We start from the raw sequence: 12,223 nt of genomic DNA, 5'->3' as shown, positions 1-12,223 counted from the left end.
TGAAAGTTGAAAATTCCCGGGCAATTGCCATGTAGGTCTGCGCCTCAGGATCCCGACATGCATCTCAATCACATGTCCAGTCTCTGACTATCCGGAGACAGAAGATTTGTCCACCAAAATGTCAGGGGTTCTCTGATTGACTGCTGTAACCTGCGGAGAAGCTCAACAGAATCTCCAGAGAGAATGGAGAAGCTGATAAAAATGTTCATTTTTGTCAATTCTTCAGGCAGTGCATCAAAGTTATGGAATTAAATTAGGAGGACCCCATGTTAAGTGTCTGGATACCAATTATTACCTGAAAACCCCTTTGACATGCCACTTACACATCGCAGTATTTTATTTACCAAATCTTGGACTGAATAACACTCAAACTCATGGAACAAGAGCCACCTGATTGCATGGCTGCAGATTTTGTATATTCAACAACATCTACAGCTTACACTTATATAGTGCCTTTGTAGTAATTATGGTTTTGTTTAGTGCGTCATGTACCTTTAAGAATAATACTTGTTAGGGAAGATCACATGATCTGTAGTAATCTACACATGACTCCAAATACACAGCAATGCGGTTGACTCTTAAATGCCCTCTGAACAAGGGCAGTTAGGGGTGGGCATTAAATGCTGGCCTAGCTAGTGATGCCCACATCCCATGGATAAATTAAGAAAAAAAAGGAGAGTATTGTGGGCTACTTCCGCAATCAGTGAAGGTATAGAGTTGGAGTTGAAAGCACATGTGTAGTTGCTGCTGAGTATATCGTAAATAAGCTTAATGTTCCCACTCAAGAAGTGTCTGCAGTTCAACTCTATTATAAATAGGCAACTCGGCCACCCCATAACAAACTGGTGACGAGGATAAAACAGGATTGAACAGAAAAAATCAAGTTGAAAAGAAATCAGCACTGTACCTCACCCAGTGATTGTAAGTATTAAGCTCCATTAGAATTGAAGAAGCTATTCTCTCTCAAAATGCCACAATGTGGGAGAATTGATCCTTTTTAACTAGCCACAGACAATTGGGCTCAATACATAGAATGCCTCACCTTTTTTCAAGTCAACTAGATTACGGGGGAAGAGAAGAGGCGAGTGATCCTCTTGAGTACTTGTAGGAGCAAAACCTATGGTTTGATTCGAAGTTTGACGGCACCCAATGCCCCAGATTCAAAGAATTTTGATGAATTGGTGGACCTCTTTCAGCCCAGGCCCTCAGTCGTGATGCAGAGGTTTAGGTTTAATTCATGGAATAGGGACCTGGGTGAGACAATTGCATTGTATGTGGCAAATTTGAAGCAGCCAATGGAATGTTGTGGGTTCAGTATGGCTCTGAATATCATGCTCAGAGATCGTTCAGTGTGTGATATGAAAGAGGACACTATTCAGAAAAGATTATTGTCTGAAGTGAATCTGGATTTCATGAAGGTGCTAGACATAGTGCTGGCCATGGAAAGCTCTGTAAGAGTTTCACAAGCAATACAGGTTGCACAAAATGGCGCTGCCCTCCACATCGGGTGGGAAACCTCAGCCGAAAGTGGCGCGAAAAAGCAAGACTCTGCCGAGAAGCGGGAAACAGCCCCAGCTAGCCAAAGAATAAAGAAAAATAACTTAGCAGCAAAATCAAAAAATAATTTTAATAGATTTGGAAATAATCAGTCTTTTAGTGACTCCAGTTTAAAAAAATTGAATGCCACTATTGTCACAGAAATGGACATATGATGAGGCAGTGCAAGGAAAGGTTCAAACAGGCTTGTAAACAAAAGAAGAAGCCCAATGAAATCGATAATGTATAACAGCCTGAAACAAAAAATTCAAACATTTACTCATTGTTTTATCTGAAAGTTGAAATGTCAGAACCAATATTTCTCACAGTGAAAGTAAATGGCAAAGTTGTTAAAATGGAAGTAGACACAGGAGCTTCCACTACAGTAATCGGGGACCATATTTTCAGATTTTTGAATTATGGTGAACATCGGTTAAGTTTGGAACAAACAGATGCCAAGCTAAAAACTTACACAGGTGAAGACATTTAAGTAAAAGGAATAAGAAGAGTAACTGTCCATTATGGAAGACAAGCGGGAAAGCTACCAGTGTTGGTATTGAATGGCAGAGGACCAAGCCTTATAGGGCAAAATTGGCTAAGGGAAATTAACCTTGATTGGTCACTGAGATTCCAAAATGAAGCTGGAAGTGTTCCTGTTTTGGAAAAGGAGTGTGTAAGGACTCAACAACCTGAAGAAATGCAGGCTGTCTAAAACCAAAACCTGGAAGAACAGCAGTAGGAACTTGAAGGGACCCTGTTTGATGATAGAGTTCAAAGCGAGGTGAGCAATCATCACAGGGAAAAAGAAAACCTGCTGAAAGACCTTCACAAATTACAAGATTCCCTCAGGTCAAAGTTTGTTTCTCTGGAACAATACTAAGAGAATCAGAAAGAATTCAGCACCCCTCTGAATGAACTGCAGAATCAATTGGCAGAAGGACACAACAATGTTCAATTTTCCAGGAGGCAGCAAACTCATTTAAAAAAGAAACGGAAGAGTTGAAGAATCAGCTAGATGAAGCCAAAAAGGCTTTGGAAGCAAAAGTTGCAAAATTTTCCAAGAAGCAGCCAGATAATAAAATTTTGGGAGACTCAGCCAGTGAGCTCAGACAAGTTGGACTTGCATCTGAGAGAAGTCTGGCCAATAGTGACGTCATAAAGAATGCCGAGATTAAAGTCTGCACTAGAAAGAAGATACAGAAATACCAATAGGACTTTAATCCTGGCAGCGTACGAATACATTTTCGTACATAGGCCTAGCAATCAAATCGCAAACGCCGATGCCCTTAGTCTTTTGCCTTTACAAGAAAATGATGAGCACATCCCAGTTCCACAGGAACTTGTCTTACTGTTAAATTTCTTAGATTCCTCGCTGGTATGTGCTCGACAGGTCAGAGACTAGACAAGTCAGGGCCCAGTCCTATCTCAGGTACGAGAACAAGTGCTGCATGGTTGGTCCCAGGAGCCCATATCTGGCGAAATAAAACCGTACTTCAACAGAAGACATGAAATAACCAGCCAGGATGGCATCCTATTATGGGATGCACGAGTTCCTCCAAAGGGAAGGGAGCCACTTTTAGTTGAACTACACAGTGCCCACCCAGGAATTTCCCGAATGAAGACCATAGCATCTACGGTGGCCAGGAATGGATGACGAAGTAGAGAGTTTGTTAAAGCATTGTGTGCAATGTCAGCAGCTGCAAAAATTGCCAGTGACAGCTCCATTGTACCCATCCTTTGTCAAAGCCAAAGTGGAGAAGGGGAAGTCATGTAACATGACCATCCACAACCTCCCCCACCCACCCCCCCCTCTGCCACCCCGCCTCCCCCAGCTGGGAGAACCACCCTACCCTATCTTGCTGTACTACCACTCAGTCTGCCGTTTTCCATCTAGCAAGCAGCAACTCAGAAAAAGGGCTCAATCCAGGTTTGAATACCTGTGCCCACCCTCTCACCACCACTTCCTTCACCATCTATACTGTTTCTCGTGGGATTTCTGAACTTCTATACCATTGCATCCAAGACTAACTCACCTCTGCATGCCTACCTCATTGTGGAAGCTGTCTCTGCTGGAAAAGTGAATTATCCAGCATCAGTCTTCAACCTGTCGACCTCTGTGAAGGAATTCATCTTTGTACTTTTGATTCTGGACTCTGGACTCTCGTGACAAAATAAATCTTTGGTCTGTGGCCTTTGCCCCGTAAATCTTTCTTTCTCTATCCCTCTTTTATTGTATGAATGCACCAGGGGCGACGTAGTGACACCCATCTCTGTGTTTTGAGTGTGTGCAAATAAACTAACCCTCTAAGTTTACCCTATCTCAAGTTTGCTGCGGGGCTATTAATAAAAAATGGATCACACCAAAATTGAGTGGCTGGGAAATACACCACTGCTTATAAAGAGGGGAATCAAAATCAATATGCCTTTCTGTTCATAGATGGGTGGTGAGAAGAGAAATCAGGGCTGTTTAAATTAAATCCCCCCCTGTCCATAGCACAAATATTAGATATTGTATGTTTTTGTTGTCGTCCATGTAGCAGTGAATGATACAGCTGTGAAATTCTTCGCAGCAGTTGAAAATGCTTCATTCTTCCAGGCCTTTCCCCAGAGTGCAACCAGGGAGCAGAAGATTCCAGAGAGGATTTTCTTTTACTCATTTATGGGATGTGCATGTCACTGGCTAGGCCAGCGTTTATTACCCATTCCTAATTGCCCTTCAGAAGGTGGTGGTGAGCTGCCTTCTTGAACCGCTGCAGTCCATGTGGTGTAGGTACACGCACAGTGCTGTTAGGGAGGGAGTTCCAGGATTTTGACGCAGTGACAGTGAAGGAACGGCGATATATTTCCAAGTCAGGATGGTAAGTGACTTGGAGGGGAACCTCCAGGTGGTGGTGTTCCCATGTATCTGCTGCTCTTGTCCTTCTAGATGGTAGTGGTCGTGGGTTTGGAAGGTGCTGTGTAAGGAGGCTTGGTGAGTTTCTTCAGTGCATCTTGTAGATGGCACACACACTGCTGCCACTGTGTGTCAGTGGGGAGGGAGTGAATGTTTGTGGATGGGCTGCCAATATAGTGGGCTGATTTGTCCTCAATGGTGTCAAGCTTCTTGAGTGTTGTTGGAGCTGCACTCATCCAGGCAAGTGGGGAGTATTCCACTACACGCCTAACTTGTGCCTTGTAGATGGTGGACTGGCTTTGGGAAGTAAGGAGGTGAGTTACTCGCCACAGGATTCCTAGCCTCTGGCCTGCTCTTGTAGCCACAGTATTTATATAGCTAGTTCAGTTCAGTTCCTAGTCAATGGTAACCCCCAGTTTGTTAACAGTGGGGCATTCAGCAATGGTAATGCTATTGAATGTCAAGGGGCAATGGTTAGATTCTCTCTTGTTGGAAATGGTCATTGCCTGCCATTTGTGTGGCGCGAATGTTAATTGCCACTTGGCAGCCCAAGCCTGGATATTGCTCAGGTCTTGCTGCATTTAGGCATGGACTACTTCAGTATCTGAGGAGTCACAAATGATGCTGAACATTGTACAATCATCAGCGAACATCCCTACTTCTGACCTCATGATGGAAGGAAAGTCATCGATGAAGCAACTGAAGATGGTTGGGCCTCGGGCACCACCTTGAGAATCTCCTGCAGTGATGCCCTGGAACTGAGATGACTGACTCCAACAACCACAGCCATCTTCCTTTGTGCTAGGTGTAACTCCCACCAGCGGAGACTTTTCCCCCTGATTCCCATTGACTCCAGTTTTGCTAGGGCTCCTTGATGTCACATTTGGTCAAATGCTGCCTTGATGTCAAAGGCAGTCATTCTCACCTCACCTCAGAAGTTCAACTCTTCTGTCCATGTTTGAACCAAGGCTGTAATGAGGTCAGGTGCTGAGTGATCCTGGGTGACCCTAGTTTGTCCCCTTCCTATTCAAAAGAATGTAATTGTCCATGTCCTGAAGTCTTCTCTCTTGAATCAGTCTTTCCTTAAATCGGTTTCATGACCCTTACAGTTCAGTCATCATAGGGATCCCAGCCCAGACACCAGCAGTCATGGAACGCTGCTATCCCATGCTGCCAATGAGCTTGTCTTCCGGAAAAAGACTAGTGACTGCATGTGTCCACAATGTCCTCCAAGAGAGCCAAGAACACTGTTGGAGATTAAAGCCCTTTGTCAGGGTGACTTGGCAGGGGGAAGTGGAGGAGTTGGATAGAAACTGTAAACAGTATGGGAGGTTTACAGATGTTGGAAAATGTAATGTAAATAGTTTGACAAAAGAATGTAACAGTTTGAGTTTACACTTGGCGGGTGGATGTAGGGTGATAGGTTGATGAATATGTTAATGAGACCATGATGCTATTAATAATGTAACTGTGACATCAGTAGTCAGATGACAAAGAGTCTCCAATTAAGACAGCGAGGAGCAGAATAGTCTGTCTCCTGATTGTAATGTGCTTACTCTGTGGTCTTTGTAAATAGCTCTTAATAAAAGGTTTGAAGTTAAACCATACTGACTATCTCAAGTCTGTCAAAGTGAAGCAAAGACTTATCAAAGTTAGAAAAACCAAGAAAACATGGTATTAATGAAATCTCACTAATGCTCAACAACAATGTCAAAGGACAACGAAATACTCATGACTATCTCATTTGACCTCTCCACTGAGTCTAATGTATCAGCTCTGCTTGTCCAACATCCAGCATTGGATAAGCCGAAGTTTCCTCCAATTAAATATTGGGGTGAACGAAGTCATTGGGCGGAATCGACTGCCCACCTCCATGGTAAGTTTGGGTGCAGGGAGGGCATTTAATCATGTGGGAGGATGGTGGGTGGGAACCCTGCCACCTGTCTCCACTGCGCCTTGATTAAGTTCAGTTTGGAAGGCGTGTGGTCGGCCATCCCACACCACTGTCAATTGAGGCCCTTACGTGGACAATTCATGTTCACTTCAAGGACCCCATCCCACCTCCACTAGTATTAACCCAGTGACGGGCATGGAGAGCACCATACGGTGAGGCAGGTTTGCTTGTGGGCTTGTGGGCTGATGGGTTGGCCCCTCATTCAAAGGCACTCAGAGCCTGAAAGAGAGACTTGGCATCGAGAAGGGGGTCCCACTGAGACCCACCCTCCTGTCCTTTTCCTGCTGAACCCCTGCCTGCCTGCCTGCCCTAATGGAATTTTCATCCCGCCCTTGGATGAGGTTTCATCAAAAATGTAAAGGCCGCCTGGCTGATTGGTCCGCCCAGCAACCGTGAGGCAAAAAAATCACTTACAATTGGGCCGTAAATGAGCTTAATTGCCCGCTTAATTGTCAGCAGGTGCTCTTCCAACTTTTGCCCAGTGCGCGATGACGTCGGGATGCTCGCCCGACATGACCTCGCACGATTTTATGCCCGCTCGGGTTGGGCGCGCGCCCACCCGTGGGATGTAAAATTTTGGCCCTTGTTTTTTTTTTGATAATTTTGGACAGTGAGTGATGAAATAAAATGGTAACAGAGTTATATCCAGTGTAATGGAAAATATTTCTTATCGGACACTGGGGACTCAATGGATATGCCCTGTTCTTCAAATCTGCAAGATTTGGCACCTTTCTGATGCCACTGCCCCATTCTTGTTCTTTAAATAATGAGTCAGATTTACCCTTTCCAGTCTTTTAGTCATTCACATTCTTTGCACAATTCTCTAAATCCCTTTTTGTTGAGGAGATTTAGTTACCATATTTAAGCATATTCCCCTCCAAGTCGCACACCATCCTCACTAGGAAATATATCGCTGTCCCTTCACTATGACTTGGTCAAAATCCTGGAACTCCCTCCCTAGCAGCACTGAGGGTGTACATAGACCAGAGGGACTGTAGTGGTCAAGAAAACAGATCACCTTCTCAAAGGAAATTAGGGATGGGCAACAAATGTTGGCCTTGCCAGTGATGTTCACATCCCATGGATGAATAAAGAAAAAGCAGTGGGGGATGATTTTAATCTGATTCCAATGCTCACTTGATTTGAATAAATGTACCTGTCAATAAGTCATTGACTGCTATAAGCAATATAAAGTATTTAATTGAAACATGAAACTTATGCTTTTTTAGTGTAGTTCGTTAAGCCCTTTTTATTGACGATTGTCATTAGAACATAAATCACAATCTTGAACAAAGTTCAAGAGATAGCTTTACAAATGTTAGCTGCTTAAGTTGAATTATTGCATTTTATTTTCCATTGGACAGGTCAGCCTAGTGATAATAATGCAATATGATATTATAATGGATGTGGTAAACATTCATAGTAGTTGGGCAGATACTAGTCATCTTACCTTAATGACCACAAATAAAACAATTCAACCAATCATTCATGGAAGATGTTAGACATTTAGCTGCTTTGTTGTTTTCTGAACATTTAGGAACCTACAAACGCACAAATTATTTGCGCCAGTGTCAAAGTGGCTTCAAATTATTGGAACAAAAGCAAAAGATGGTGGCAATCTGAAATAAAAAACAGGAAATGGTGGAAGTACTCTGCATGTCAGGTGGAATCTATGGATTGAGAAACAGTTAACATTTCAGATCGATGACTGTTCATCTAAACATGAACAAGTTAGAGATTAGCAAGTTTTAATCAAGTACAGAGGCAGGGAAATGGGGGGAGAGGAGGAAAAGGAGAGGAGGAGAGGAAAACGTCTCTGTTAGGATGAAAGGCAGGAGTGATTAAATGGCAAAAGGGATGATGGTGCAAGGTAAAATGGGTGGTAAATGGGCAAGAGAAACTGGGTCTATTGCAAATGGAAAATAACAAAATCAACACTAACAGCTACTATCCAAATAAAAAGCAAAAAAAAAATGAGAGTAGAAATTATGATCTGTTTTGATATTGGAATATGTGCTTAACACACAATTTGCATTTTACACCAATATCAGACAACTAAATGTTTGATATTGTCTATTCGACTGATTTGAAAATTTCAAACAATTCCTGAACCATTTGTGTTAGCTGTATTTAGTTACGTTGAATGTGCGTGCTCTCCACTACATCCTGATTTCATCTTCTCAGCTGGATTCAAAAAGCAAGATGCTGGTTGACCTCCTTCTCCTCCTCTTTTGGATGAGTTGAAGCTGACAAAGGATGGACAATAAGATGCCAGCTAAGAGAGCATTGAAATAGGCTAGGCTGGAAGTGACAAAAGAATGAATGAAATGTACAGTGGCAGATGGACTGAGGTAAGGGCAGGTGATGTTACAGAGGTGGAAATAGGCAGTTTTTGAGATGGAGAACATGTGAGGTGAGATGCTCAGCTCAGGATCGAATGGGATGACAAGATTAGAAGCAATTTGTTTCAGTGCTTGACATCATAGCTTTTTTATTTACTCATCAGCCACTATTTCTTCTATAGACTAGGACATGCACCTACTTAGTGCTTCTATCGATGAATACATTTCTGGCTATTGCTCCTTATTCTTGAGAGCTGAAGGAGTTAGTTTGGGTTGTAGTCCAGTTTCAAAACTTTCCAGTAATAAAAGGTTATTTTTTAACTTCATTTTTCAGTATATTTTTATGTCATTTCGTTCTTAGTAATAAGGGTGGGTATATTGACATATCTTAGGAATAAGGATGGGGGGGTAGTGACATAGTGGCCATTGAACTAGTGATCCAAAGGCCCTGGCTAATGCCCTGGGGACATGGGTTCGAATCCCACTGTGGTAGCTGTTAGAATTTAAATTCGATTAATAAATCTGGAATTGGAAGCTAGTCTCAGTAATGGTGACCATATCAACTATCATCGATTGTTGTAAAAATCCAAATGGTTCACTCATGCCCTTTAGGGAAGGAAATCTGCAACCCTTACCTGGCCTGGTCTCCATGTGACTCCAGACCCACAGCAATGTGGTTGACTCTGAAATGGCCTAGCAAGCCACTCAGTTCGAGGGCAACTAGGGATGGGCAACAAATACTGGCCTTGCCAGTGACACGCACATCCCGTGAGAGAATTTTAAAAATTGGATTCGCTAATGTAAATGATGTTGGTGTCAGATTCAAACATTAATGGGTCATTTCTAGTACATCCAGGTTAGAGTTAAAGGCCAGATTAGAGTTAAACAAAGTGCAATAATCACAACCCTAGAACATCTTCCTTAACTGCACCAAATTGATTTTCTTTCCCTCTGCATTGGCCATCTGTTAGTTTGTTGGAATTAGTTGTTAATTTATGAGCAATTTGGGCTCCAACTGTTTGATGAGCACAAGAGTTTTTGCCTTTGCTGAGTATAAAATCCACATAAAAAATGGTCAGCATATGTTAACATGATGTTATCACCTTCTGAGAGAGCTTTTAAAGAGATCCATTATCTGGAACTGCCAAGGAACATACTGTCTGTAAGTCCCAGCTGTTGCACTGCCACATTGAAAGTCACAGCACAATTCAAGTGCAGCCAAGGCTAGATCTGCAAAAAAGTTATTAATGTGCTGATTTTGGCATCATGTCTTCCTCTCCTTTTCAATAAACAATCCGGAAATACTCTTGTGGAGTGAAATTGTATTCAGCAATATCTCATATGACATTCTTTGAGATATTTTGCCACATTCATTAAGCCATTTAAAGAAAGAGATTCATTTAGAGTGCACAGGGAAAAAAACCTACAAGTGTTTATTACAAATATTGATGAAAGCAAATTTGCCCCCTTGACCTCCTAACCAAGCACCTTTGAGGTGCTTTATACCCTTTAAAAATCCGAAGAGACATAAGAAAGAAAAATAGTTTATTTTTGTCCTATGTTCATTAATATTTTGGCTCTCGCACCAGATAAGACAGTGGACAAGCAAACTTGTCTTTCTGTTAATCATAATCTTTATCTGGCTGTTATGTGGAATGGGAACGGCTGAAGTAAAGATTTCCCACCTGATATTTTATGATTGATATGTCAAAAGTCTTTACTGTCATGCAGCTTTCCCTTATAATTGAGGACACTAGTCTATGTCCTAACATTCTTTGTCAGAGCTCATTAAGGCAGCCATGCTGCACTGTCTTTGTATCCCAGGCTCAGATGCTTAAGGCAGGCTGGGAAGGTGCCAGGTTCAATCCATGACCCTTACTTCACTGTTCTTAGTTGGTGAAGCTGGAGGAATAAGAAATGGCTTAAGCTCCTTTGATCTAAGGAACAGAAATTCAGTCAGGGTTCTGGCCACTAATCACTTATCAGATGTCCTCAGGGCTGATTGCTGTCCAGACTCACTGGGCAATGTAATAGAAGGTGAGTGTAAGCTGGGAAACCCTCAGTAATGGGAGGAGGGTCTGTGTGTTTGTGTGTGTGTGTGTGTGTGTGCGTGAGTAAGATTTGGAGCATTTTTATTATTTATTTAAATCGGGTGTTAAGTGCAATAAATGCTGTTATCTTTTCTTTTAAAACTTACTAGAAAACCAGCCAATGTGTGTCTTTTACAGTCACAGATCTTAAATAGTTCAACACTCACTGAATTGGCAAACAAATTCTTTAATAAAAACCTTTTGCAGTCAACTGAGAGGTAGAGAGGGGAGCCATTCTGTCACTGCTCACCTGCTCGTATGACTCTCCTCCCACTAGTGAGGTTTCCCAGCTTACAGTCACCCTCCACTACATTTCCCAGGTGAGTCTAGACAGCAATCAAACCTGAGGACATCTGATAAGTGATTAGAACTTTGACTGAATTTCTGTTCACTAACTCAAAGGAGCAGAGGCCATTTCTTATTCCCCCAGATTCACCAACAAAGAGCAGTGAAGTAAGGGTCATGGATTAAACCTGGCACCTTCTCAGCCTGCCTTAAGCATCTGAGCCTGGGATAGAAACACACACACACACAGAAGTAAGTCATAAAGTGGGATGGTAGGTTAAATTGTTTATGAGTCCAAAGAATGTTAATTGTATATCGAGCCTATAGACTGATGACTTGGAAGGTTTCAGATTGAGCCTGATGGTCTTTCCAGATTCTTCACTGAGACAGTTTAAAGACGTTGATAGATGATGTATGTCTTTTCTTCTGGAGTCATCAGCTGCTGTGTTGATATTTAAGATGCTGCCTGCGGCATACGGCTGGTCAAAAAACAGACAGGGCACAAGATTGCAGGATGGCCGGAGAGAGAGAGACGGTGCCAACTTAGGGTCTTCTGGGTCTCACACTGCGGGTCTCACACTGCCTCTGGAATCAGTTTCTTAAAACACACAAAGGATCAGCTTGCTCATCACATGACTGCCTCTCAGAAACTGGCCAGTTAACCAAACATGGCCATAGCAAGCTGATTCCAGGTCCATTGTTTAAAAAAAATGATCAGATTATGGCTGGTGGAATTCCCTTTTCAGCCAGGGTCCATTGCCCAATGTGATTTGAGTCTAATGGCTTGTTCCACACCCAGCTGAACTTGCAGGTTATGTCTGGGTATTTTGTGAATGGATCAGGAGATGGGTCATGTACACTCCCCTAAATTGATTGTCTCTGGTGGGCTACTTCAAGACAGCCCAGCAACTTACTGATGGTTTTGTAATTTGTAGGGTACAGCTATGTAAATATTTGGCCACCTTAGGAGCTGCGATTTGAAATGCTGTTGTTCAGTATTTTTAAACTTATCCGGTGATTTCAGACCAATCAATAAATATATTCATTTTCAACATAGCAAGGGGGAGAAAACAAACATGTTAAAGTTAATAAAGGAAAATTGTTAAAGCTGGAAAATGGAAAT

This window comes from Cetorhinus maximus, chromosome 10 (assembly GCF_964194155.1).
Source record: "Cetorhinus maximus chromosome 10, sCetMax3.hap1.1, whole genome shotgun sequence".
NCBI classification, from domain to species: Eukaryota; Metazoa; Chordata; class Chondrichthyes; order Lamniformes; family Cetorhinidae; genus Cetorhinus; species Cetorhinus maximus.
This window is presented reverse-complemented; position numbering follows the sequence as displayed.